Raw genomic sequence first — 12639 nt, 5'->3', positions numbered from 1 at the left:
CTTCAGCAGCTCTAGCCCAATCTTCTTGGAGCCTCTTGCTCATGGTTCTAGTGATTGGTCCCTTCCTAGGGAGGATTGCATCACATTATGACCATTTGAATTTCTCGTGAACTTCCATTGTTCTATTTTGAGCATCTCGATGATATATCATGGGCCTCAATCGTACACCCATGTCAAAAGTTATGGCTGTTTGAATTGGACCAGAGCTTCTGTGTTCAATTTCTAGCGTCTCGATATATTATTGGCACGAATCGGACATCCGAGTGAAAAGTTATGACCGCTTGAATATCTAGAGAGAATCCGTTGTTCAATTTCTAGCGTCTCGATACATCATGGGCCTCAATCGTACACCCATGTCAAAAGTTATGGCCGTTTGAATTGGACCAGAGTATCTGTGTTCAATTTCGAGCATCTCGATATATTATGTGCCTGAATAGGACATCTAACTGAAACATTATGACCATTTTAATTTCTCGAGAGCATCCGTTGTTCAATTTTGAGCGTCTCGATAATTCATGGGCCTCAATCGTACACCCATGTCCAAAGTTATGGCCGTTTGAATTGGACCAGCGTTTTCCTGCTTAATTTCAACCTTCTCGATAAATTATGTGCCTGAATCGGACATCCGAGTGAAAAGTTATTACCATTTGAATTTCTCGAAAACATCCATTGTTCAATTTGGAACGTCTCGATATATGATGGGCCTCAATCGTACACACATGTCAAAAGTGATGGCCGTTTGAATTGGACCAGAGCTTTCGTTTTCAATTTTGAGCGTCTCGATATACTATGTGCCTTAATCGGAGATCCGTGTGAAACATTATGACCATTTTAATTTCTCGAGAGCTTCCGTTGTTCAATTTCGAGTGTCTCGATATATAATGGGCGTCAATCGTACACCCATGTCCAAAGTTATGGCCGTTTGAATTGGACTAGAGCTTCCGTGTTCAATTTTGAGCTTCTCGATATATTATGTGCCTGAATCGGACATCCTAGTTAAAAGTTATACCCATTTGAATTTCTCGAAAACTTCCATTGTTCTATTTCGAACGTCTCAATATATGATGGGCCTCAATCGTACACCCATATAAAAAGTTATGGTCATTTGAATTTTACCAGAGCTTCCGGGTTCAATTTCGACTGTCTCGACATTTTATGTGCCAGAATCGGAACTGTGAGTCTAAATTTATGACCATTTGAATTTCTTGAGAACTTCCGTTGTTCTATTCGATATATCATGGCCCTTAATCGTACACCATTGTCAAAAGTTATGGCCGTTTGAATTGGACCAGAGCTTCCGTGTTCAATTTCGAGCGTCTCAATATATTATACGCCTGAATCTGACATCCGAGTGAAAAGTTAAGAACTTCCGTTGTTCTATTTCGAGCATTTAGATATATCATGGGCCTCAATCGTACACCCATTTCAAAATTTATGGTCGTTTGAATTGGAAAAGAGCTTCTGTATTCAATTCCGTGCGTCTTAATATATTATGTGCCTGAATCGGACATCCAAGTGGAAAGTTATGACCATTTGAATATCTAGAGAGCATCTGTTGTTCAATTTCTAGCGTCTCGATACATCATGGGCCTCAATTGTACACCCATTTCAAAAGTTATGGCCGTTTGAATTGGACCAGAGCTTTTGCGATCAATTCCGAGCGTCTCGATATATTATGTGCCTGAATCGGACATCCGAGGGAAAAGTTATGACCATTTGAATTTCTCGAGAACTTCCATTTTTTAATTTTGAGTGTCTCGATATATCATTCACCACAATCGTACACCCGTGTCAAAAGTTATGGCAATTTGAATTGGATCAGAGCTTCCGTGTTCAATTTCGAGCCTCTCGATATATTATGTGCCTAATTCTGGCATCCGAGTGAAAATTTATGACCATTTGATTTTCTTGAGAACTTATGTTGTTCTATTTTGAGCGTTTCGATGCATCATGGGCCTCAATCGTACATCCTTGTCAAAAGTTATGGCCGTATGAATTGGACCAGAGCTTCCGTGTTCAATCTCGAGCGTCTCAATATATTATGAGCCTAAATGGAACATCCGAGTGAAACATTATGACCATTTGAATTTCTCGAGAACTTCCGTTGTTCTATTTTGAGCGTCTCGATGGTATATCATGGGCCTCAATCGTACACCCATGTCAAAAGTTATGGCCGTTTGAATTGGACCAGAGCTTCTGTGATCAATCTAAAGCGCCTCGCTATATTATGTGCCTGAATCGGAAATTCGAGTGAAACATGATGACCATTTGAATTTTTTTAGAGCATCTATTGTTCAATTTCAAGAATCTTGATACATCGCGGGCCTTAATCGAACGACCATGTCAAAATGTATGGTCGTTTGAATTTTACTAGAGCTTCCATGTTCAATTTTGAGCGTCTTGATATATTATGGGCCTGAATCTGACATCCGAGGGAAAAGTTATGACCATTTGAATTTTTTAGATCTTCCGTTGTTCTATTTCGAGCATTTCGATACATCATGGCCCTTAATCACACACCCATGTCAAAAGTTATGGCCATTTGAATTGGACCACAACTTTCTGTGTTCAATTTCGAGCGTCTCAATATATTATGTGCCTGAATCGGACATCCGAGTGAAAAGATAGGACCATTTGAATTTCTCGAGAACTTCCGTTGTTCTATTTCGAGCGTCTCGATGATATATCATGAGACTATATCGTACGCCCATGTCAAAAGTTATGGCCGTTTGTATTGGCCCAGAGCTTCTATGATCAATTTTGAGCGTGTCGATATGTTATGTGCCTGAATCGGAGATCTAAGGGAAAAGTTATGACCATTTGAATTTCTCGAGAAGTTCTGTTTTTCAATTTTGAGCGTCTCGATATATCATGCGCCTCAATCGTACACCCGTGCCAAAAGTTATGGCCGTTTGAATTGGACCAGAGCTTCCGTGTTGAATTTCGAGCGTCTAGATATATTATGGGCCTGAATCTGACATCCGAGTGAAAAGTTATGATCATTTGAAATTCTCGAGAACTTCCATTGTTCTTTTTCGAGCATCTCGATGATATATCATGGGCCTTATATGGTCGTTTGAATTGATCCAGAGCTTCTATGATCAATTTCGAGCATCTCGATAATTTATGTGCCTGAATCGGAGATCTGAGGGAAAAGTTATGACCATTTGAATTTCTCGAGAAGTTCCGTTTTTCAATTTTAAGCGTTTCGATATATCATGTGCCTCAATCGTACACCCGTGCCAAAAGTTATGGTCGTTTGAATAGGATTAGACCTTCCATGTTCAATTTCGAGGGTCTCGATATATTATGTGCCTTATTCTGACATCCGAGTGAAAAGTTATGACCATTTAATTTTCTTGATAACTTTCGTTGTTCTATTTCGGGCATTTCGATACATCATGGGCCTCAATCGTACACCCATGTCAAATGTTATGACCATTTGAATTGGACCAGAGCTTCCGTGTTCAATTTCGAGCGTCTCGATATATTATATTCCTAAATTTGACATCTGATTGAAAAGTTATGACCATTTCAATTTCTAGTGAGCATCCGTTGTTCAATTTCTAGCATCTCAATATTTCATGGGCCTCAATTGTACATCCGAGTGAAAAGTTATGACCGTTGGAATTGGATCAGAGCTTCCATGTTCAATTTCGAGCGTCTCGATATATTATGTGCCTGAATCGAACATTTGAGTGAAACATTATGACCATTTGAATTTCTAAAGAGCATCCGTTTTTCAATTTGTAGCGTCTTGATACATCATGGACCTTAATCGTATACCCATGTCAACAGTTATGGCCCTTTGAATTGGACCAGAGCTTCTGTGATCAATTCCGAGTGTCTCGATATATTATGTGCCTGAATCGGACATCCGAGTGAAAAGTTATGACCATTTGATTTTCTCGAGAACTTCCATTGTTCTATTTTGAGCGTCTCGATATATCATGGGCCTCAATCGTACACCCATGTCAAAAGTTATGACCGTTGGAATTGGACCAGAGCGTCCGTGTTCAATTTTGAGCGTGTCGATATATTATGTGCCTGAATTGGACATCTGAGTGAAAAGTTATGACCATTTGAATTTCTAGAGTGCATCCGTTGATCAATTTCTAACATCTCGATACATCATGGGCCTCAATCGTACACCCATGTCAAAAGTTATGGCCATTTGATTTGGACTAGAAATTATGTGATCAATTCCGAGCGTCTCGATATATATTATGTGCCTGAATCGGACATCCGAGTGAAACATTATGACCATATGAATTTCTTGAGAGCATTCGTTGTTCAATTTCCAACGTCTCGATACATCATGGGCCTCAATCGTACACCTATGTCAAAAGTTATGGCCGTTTGAATTGGACCCGAGCATCTTGATATATTATGTGCCTGAATCGGACATCTGAGGGAAAAGTTATGACCATTTAAATTTCTTGACAAGTTCCATTTTTCAATTTTGAGCATCTCGATATATCATGCGCCTCAATCGTACACCCGAGTCAAAAGTTATGGCGATTTGAATTGGGTCAGAGCTTTCGTGTTCAATTTCAAGCGTCTCGATATATTATGTGCCTAATTCTGACATCCGAGTGAAAACTTATGACCATTTGATTTTCTTGAGAACTTCTGTTGTTCTATTTCAAGCGTTTCGATACATCATGGGCCTCAATCGTACACACATGTCAAAAGTTATCGACGTTTGAATTTTTCGAGAGCATTCGTGTTCAATTTGGAGCGTCTCAATATATTATGAGCCTGAATCGGACATCCGAGTGAAAAGTTATGACCATTTAAATTTCTAGAGAACTTCCGTTGTTCAATTTCGAGCATCTCAATATATCATGGGCCTCAATCGTACACACATGTCTAAAGTTATTGCCGTCTGAATTGGACCAGAGCTTCCGTGTTCAATTTCGAGCATATCGATATATTATGTTCCTGAATCGGAAATCCGAGTGAAATGTTATGACCATTTGAATTTCACAAGAACTTCCATTTTCCAATTTTGAGCGTCTCGATATATCATGGGCCTCAATCGTACACCCATGTCAAAAGTTATGGCCGTATCAATTGGACCAGAGCATCCGTGTTCAATTTCGAGCGTCTCGATATATTATGAGCCTTAATGGAACATCCGAGTGAAACATTATGACCATTTGAATTTCTTGAGAACTTCCGTTGTTCTATTTCGAGCATCTCGATGATATATCATGGGTCTCAATCGTACACCCATGTCAAAAGTTATGGCCGTTTGAATTGGACCAGAGCTTCTGTGATCAATTTCAAGCGTCTTGATATATTATATGCCCGAATCGGAAATCCGAGTGAAAGATGATGACCATTTGAATTTCTTTAGAGCATCTGTTGTTCAATTTCGAGCATCTCGATACATCGCGAGCCTTAATCGTACACCCATGTCAAAATTTATGGCCGTTTGAATTTTACGAGAGCTTCCATGTTCAATTTATAGCGTCTCGATATATTATGGGCCTGAATCTGACATCCGAGTGAAAAGTAATGACCATTTGAATTTCTCGAGAACTTCCGTTGTTCTAATTTGAGCGTCTCGATGATATATCATGGGCCTCAACCGTACACCCATGTCAAAAGTTGTGGCCGTTTGAATTGGACCAGAGCTTCTGTGTACAATTTTGAGCGTCTCGATATATTGTGCCTGAATAGGACATCCGAGTGAAAAGTTAAGAACATTTGAATTTCACGAGAACTTCTGTTATTCTATTTTGAGCATCTCGATGATATATCATGGGCCTCAATCGCACACCCATGTCAAAAGTTATCGTCGTTTGAATTGGCCCAGAGCTTCCATGATCAATTTCGAGCGTGTCGATATGTTATGTGCCTGAATCGGACATTAGAGGGAAAAGTTATGACCATTTGAATTTCTTGAGAACTTCTGTTGTTCTATTTCGAGCGCTTCGATATATCATGGCCCTCAATCGTACACCCATGTCAAAAGTAATGGCCATTTGAATTGGACCATAGCTTTTGTGTTCAATTTTGAGCATCTCGATATATTATGTGCCTGAATCAGACATCCGAGTGAAAAGATAGGAATATTTGAATTTCTTGAGAACTTCTGTTGTTCTATTTCGAGCATCTCGATGATATATCATGGGCCTCAATCGTACACCCATGTCAAAAGTTATGGTCGTTTGAATTGGCCAAGAGCTACTATGATCAATTTCGAGCGTGTCGATATGTTATGTGCTTGAATCGGACATCCGAGGGAAAAGTTATGACCATTTGAATTTCTCGAGAACTTCTGTTGTTCTATTTCAAGCGCTTCGATATATCATGGACCTCAATCGTACACCCATGTCAAAAGTTATGGCCATTTGGATTGGACCACAGCTTCTGTGTTCAATTTCGAGCGTCTCGATATATTATGTGCCTGAATCGGACATTCGAGTGAAAAGGTAGGACAATATGAATTTCTTGAGAACTTCCGTTGTTCTATTTCAAACATTTTGATATATCATGGGCCTCAATCGTACACCCATGTCAAAAGTTATGGCCGTTTGAATTGGACCAGAGCTTCCATGTTCAATTTCGACCGTGTCGATATATTATGTGTCTGAATTGGACATCCGAGTGAAAAGTTATGAGCATTTGAATTTCTAGAGAGCATTCGTTGTTCAATTTCTAGCGTCTTGATACATCATGGGCCTCAATCGTACACCCATGTCAAAAGTTATGGCCATTTGATTTGGACCAGAACTTCTGTGATCAATTCCGAGCGTCTCGATATATATTATGTGCCTGAATCGGACATCCGAGTGAAACATTATGACCATATGAATTTCTTGAGAGCATCTGTTGTTCAATTTCCAACGTCTCGATACATCATGGGCCTCAATCGTACACCCATGTCAAAAGTTATGGCCGTTTGAATGGGACCAGAGCTTGCGTGTTCAATTTAGAGCGTCTCAATATATTATGTGCCTGAATCGGACATCCGAGTTTAACATTATGACCATTTGAATTTCTCGAGAACTTCCGTTGTTCTAATTCGAACGTCTCGATGATATATCATGGGCCTCAACCGTACACCCATGTCAGAAGTTGTGCTCGTTTGAATTGGACCAGAGCTTCTGTGTACAATTTCGAGCGTCTCGATATATTTTGTGCCTGAATCTGACATCCGAGTGAAAAGTTATGACCATTTGAATTGCTCGAGAACTTCCGTTGTTCTTTTTCGAGCGTCTCGATGATATATCATGGGCCTCAATCGTACACCCATGTCAAAATTTATGGCCGTTTAAATTGGTCCATAGCTTAAATGATCAATTTCGAGCATCTCGATTTTTTATGTGTCTGAATCGGACATCTGAGGGAAAAGTTAAGACCTTTTGAATTTCTCGAGAACTTCCATTTTTCAATTTTGAGCGTCTCTATATATCATGCACCTCAATCGTACACCCGTGTCAAAAGTTATGGTCGTTTGAATTGGATCAGAGCTTCCTTGTTCAATTTCGATCGTCTCGATATATTATGTGCCTGATTATGACATTCAAGTGAAAAGTTATGACCATTTGATTTTCTTGAGAACTTCCGTTGTTCTATTTCGGGCGTTTCGATACATCATTGGCCTCAATCGTACACCCATGTCAAATGTTTTGACCGTTTGATTTAGACCAGAGCTTCCGTGTTCAATTTTGAGCGTCTCGATATATTATATTCTTGAATTTGACATCTGAGTGAAAAGTTATGACCATTTCAATTTCTAATGAGCATCCGTTGTTCAATTTCGAGCATCTCGATGCATCATGGGCCTCAATCGTACATCCGAGTGAAAAGTTATGAAAGTTGGAATTGGACCAGAGCGTCAATGTTTAATTTCGTGCCTCTAAATATATTATGTGCCTGAATAGGACATCCGAGTGAAAAGTTATGACCATTTGAATTTCTCGAGAACTTCCGTTGTTCTATTTCGAGTGTCTCGATGATATATCATGGGCCTCAATCGCACACCCATGTCAAAAGTTATGGTCGTTTGAATTGGCCCAGAGCTTCTATGATCAATTTCGATCATGTCGATATGTTCTGTGCCTGAATCGGACATTAGAGGGAAAATTTATGACCATTTGAATTTCTCAAGAACTTCCGTTGTTCTATTTCGAGCGCTTTGATATATCATGGCCCTCAATCGTACACCCATGTCAAAAGTTATGGCCATTTGAATTGGACCATAGCTTCTGTGTTCAATTTCGAGCATCTCGATATATTATGTGTCTGAATCGGACATCCGAGTGAAAAGATAGGAATATTTGAATTTCTAGAGAACTTCCGTTGTTCTATTTAGAGCATCTCGATGATATATCATGGGCCTCAATCGTACACCCATGTCAAAAGTTATGGCCGTTTGAATTGGCCCAGAGCTTCTATGATCAATTTCGAGCATGTCGATATGTTATGTGCTTGAATCAGACATCCGAGGGAAAAGTTATGACCATTTGAATTTCTCGAGAACTTCCGGTTTTCTATTTCAAGCGCTTCGATATATCATGGACGTCAATCGTACACCAATGTCAAAAGTTATGGCCATTTGAATTGGACCACAGCTTTTGTGTTCAATTTCGAGCGTCTCGATATATTATGTGCCTAAATCGGACATTCGAGTGAAAAGATAGGACCATTTGAATTTCTTGAGAACTTCCGTTGTTCTATTTCAAACATTTCGATATATCATGGGCCTCAATCGTACACCCATGTCAAAAGTTATGGCCGTTTGAATTGGACCAGAGCATCCGTGTTCAATTTCGAGTGTCTCGATATATTATGTGCCTGAATCAGACATATGGGTGAAAAGTTATGACCATTTGAATTTCTTGAGAACCTATGACAAGGGCAAGGAATAAGGGCAAGGAACCTTTAGAAGGACTTGGAGGACCTATGATAAGGGCTAAAACAAAGAAGGCCAAGGTAGCTCTTCAACAAGTGTTAACCATGCTATTTGAATTTAGGCCCAAGTTACAAGTGGAGAAGCTTCGGATTGTTAATTACACCATGTTCCAAGAAGAGTAGAGGGTGCCAATTTTGTTGATTGGTTTTATTAACATTTTTGTTAGTTGAAATAAAGACCCAAATTTGTGTTAAAGTGGCTATCAATTCTCTTGGGATTTGCACCACCTATGGGCTTGTTTTAATTTAAAGAAATTATGGTTTAATAAGGGGAAAACTCTAGGATTATGGCTGCCTCTTGGCTGACCAAGGAGTTGCACAATTTTCCATATGTTTATGTTTCTTAATTCTAGTTTTAATTAGGTATAATGACACCATCAATTGTTGTTATCAATTCTAGTTTTAATTAGGTGTAATGAGACCATCAATTGTTGTTATCGGTGATCATTTCACTTGTGTAATCAACTTGATGTCATTCCTATTTATAGGCTGCACATTTTCTAATAAAAAGATAGACCTTGAATTTGAGTTTTTAATCACCTTATAAAGTGTGAGAGTGAATCTCCTTAGTTACTTGAGTAATTCAAGAAATTGGTTTATCAAGGAACACCACCTTGTGTTTGACACCAATTCTAGAGGAGTGATTCTTCCAACCCCCTTCTTCATTCTCCTTCTTCATCTTTCTAAACCTTCATTCTTTAATCCCACTTGAACACCATTGTTATCATCTTCATTTTTCATCCCAACACATTCAAACTTTGAACCAAATACCTTACGTTCAACCCTCCATAAACTCGTCACTTTCTCTCTCATTCAATAAATTTCATAAAAAAAGAAAGAAAAACCTTTGAAGATCCATCTTCAACCCTTGTGCAAATGGCTTTACATCATTTTGGTATTAGAGCTCCAGTTCAAGGGTTTTTTAAGAGTGCTTGGGTTGAAATTTCTTGGCAACATCCTTCTAATTTCTTCCTTGCCATTTTATATTACCTTGTTCATGCTATTTTTTTTATTGAGGTTGAACCATTGCAAAAATTAGGCCTTTAATTTCTTATTAAAAAAACAGAAACTTATTTAAAAAAAATTATTTGGGCTGAATGGTTCATGCTATAATAGCTTTCAAAAATTCTTGAAGGTAATATAATTGGTTGTTAGAAGGTTTGAATTACCAAATTATGAAGTTTAATTCCTTCAAAAAAAAAATTCCCATTGTGTAGTTGCTGGAATTTTTCGTCCTTGTTCTAAGCTTTTGTTAGCCTAACCCTAAGCCTTTTCCTTGTCACAAATTGGTGGTTGAACTTTGTGTAAACTTTATCTTGAATTGCTTTAGAACTCAAGGAGAATCTTACAATAACAAGCCCCAAGAGACTCAACATAGGGATGCACAGGCCAAAGTTGAGTATATGAAAAGATTGTATGACGAGGTTCTATTTTCTTTATAACTATTATTATTTTTATTTTGAATATGTCAGGTAGTGGTGAACATCAATTGGATGAGGCACAAAGATTGATCCTGGACATTTGAGGGCAAATGTTTTCCAAGAAGGAGGGAATGATGAGAATCCTGAAACTGGCCAAATATAGGCTAAAGGCCCAAGTGGAGAAGGACGGAGGCCCAAGTGGAGAAGGACAAAGCCCCCGAGTGGAGAAGAATGAAGGCCCAAGTGGAGAAGGATGAAGGCCCAGAATAATTTGAAGGCCCATAATAAATATGTTCTATTTTTTATTTATAATATTTTTGGCCCAAACTGTTTTGAAGGCCCATGTCTATTTTTTCCTTTTTGTTCAGATACACTATAAGTATTGGTTTTGTTTTCAATAAAGAGGAACTTTTAGCATTTTCATAAAATTTGGTGAGAGCTTCTCTCTGGGTTCCTTGTTGAACCAATCTCAGACTTATCAAGGTAATCCTTGTGGTGTCTACCCTGACTTATCTTCCTTCACTGAAAGTGGCGTCATCCAAATTTCCGTAGCCTGTATCAAGCGATCCGCTCCTAGTCAGGATCACATTAGAGAACAACGAGGAGTTGTATGAAAGAATTGAGAGATTAGAAAATCGTGAATGTCATGAGGAAGAAAGGAGAGGAGGAAATGGTGGTGGTCGAAGGCCAAACCAAATTGAAGGAGTCAAGTCAACATTCCTCCCTTTAAAGGCAAAAGTGATCCGGAGGCATATTTGGAGTGGGAGCTCAAGATAGAGCATATCTTCTCATGTAACACCTATGAGGAGGCCTAAAAATTGAAGCTAGCAGTTGCGGAATTCTCAGATTATGCTCTTGTGTGGTGGAACAAATTGCAAAGGGAGAGAGCTAGAAATGAGGAGCCTTTGGTGGAAACTTGGGTTGAGATGAAATGGATCATGAGGAAGCGGTATGTGCCAGCAAGCTATACTAGGGACTTAAAATTCAAACTTCAAAAGTTGTCCCAAGGTAGCAAAGGCGTTGAGGAATTTTATAAAGAAATGGAGGTGCTCATGATTCAAGCCAAGATAGAAGAGGATGAAGAGGTAACTATGGCTAGATTTCTTAATGGTTTAAATAGTGATATCTGTGATATTGTTGAGCTGCAAGAATTTGTTGAAATGGAGTATTTGCTTCACAAAACAATCCGAGTAGAGCAACAATTGAAAAGGAAAGGTGTGGCCAAAAGGAGTTCCACTAATTATGGTTCTTCTAGTTGGAAGGACAAGGGTAAAGGGGTTGCCACCTCTAATGCAACACATATACCATCAAAAACTCCTCCAAAATTCCAAGAACAATCCTAAAAAAAAGGTCAAGATGTGAAGTGCTTTTGGTGCCAAGGCTTGGGACATTATGCATATGAGTGCCCTAACAAGAAAGCCATGATTCTTAGAGACAGAGAGTACATTAGTGAGTCTGAAGTTGAAAAGGGAGAAGAGAGTGAGGATGTTGAGGAGGAAGTGGAGAAAACACCGGAGGGAGAATTGTTGATGATTAGGCGGTTACTTGGCCATCAATTGAAGTCTATGGAGGAAAGTCAAAGAGAAAACATTTTCCACACTAGATGTTTGATCAATGGAAAAGTTTGCATGATGATCATTGATGGAGGGAGTTGTACCAATGTGGCCAGTGCAAGACTTGTGATGAGGACATGACCAAGAGCAAGGGCAAGGATCCACTTGAAGGACTTGGAGGACCAATGACAAGGGCTATAGCAAGGAAAGCCAAGGAAGCTCTTCAACAAGTGTTGTCCATACTATTTGAATACAAGCCCAAGTTTCAAGGAGAAAAGTCCAAGGTCATGAGTTGTATCATGGCCCAAATGGAGGAGGACTAAATGGCACCACTTTGTCTCAATTTTAGAGTGTTTAGTTTGTCTAAATAATGGCTCAATCCTTGTAAAGTTGGCTGACCAAATATATGTTTTGGCTTAATCAACTAAAAGGGCTTTAGTTTGGTTTAGTTCAAGTTGTAATAAGGGCCCAATTGGCAACCTAGGCATCAGCCTTTTGGGAGACCAAATGGTGGCTGGCTTGATGGCTGTTGGGGGTGACTTTTGGTTGCCACAATTTCAGTTACACTCAGCCATTAAGTTCTTTTAATTCCCTAGGTTATTGGCATTAAGTTCCTTTAATTCTAGGTTAGTGGATCATTACTAAAATTTGATGTAAAGCTTCTATATAAGCTGAACCATTTTATCAATAAACACAAGTTGAGTTTTATTCAAAAAATTAGAGTTTATCTCTTTTAT

This window comes from Glycine max, chromosome 4 (assembly GCF_000004515.6).
Source record: "Glycine max cultivar Williams 82 chromosome 4, Glycine_max_v4.0, whole genome shotgun sequence".
In the NCBI taxonomy this organism is placed as follows: domain Eukaryota; kingdom Viridiplantae; phylum Streptophyta; class Magnoliopsida; order Fabales; family Fabaceae; genus Glycine; species Glycine max.
This window is presented reverse-complemented; position numbering follows the sequence as displayed.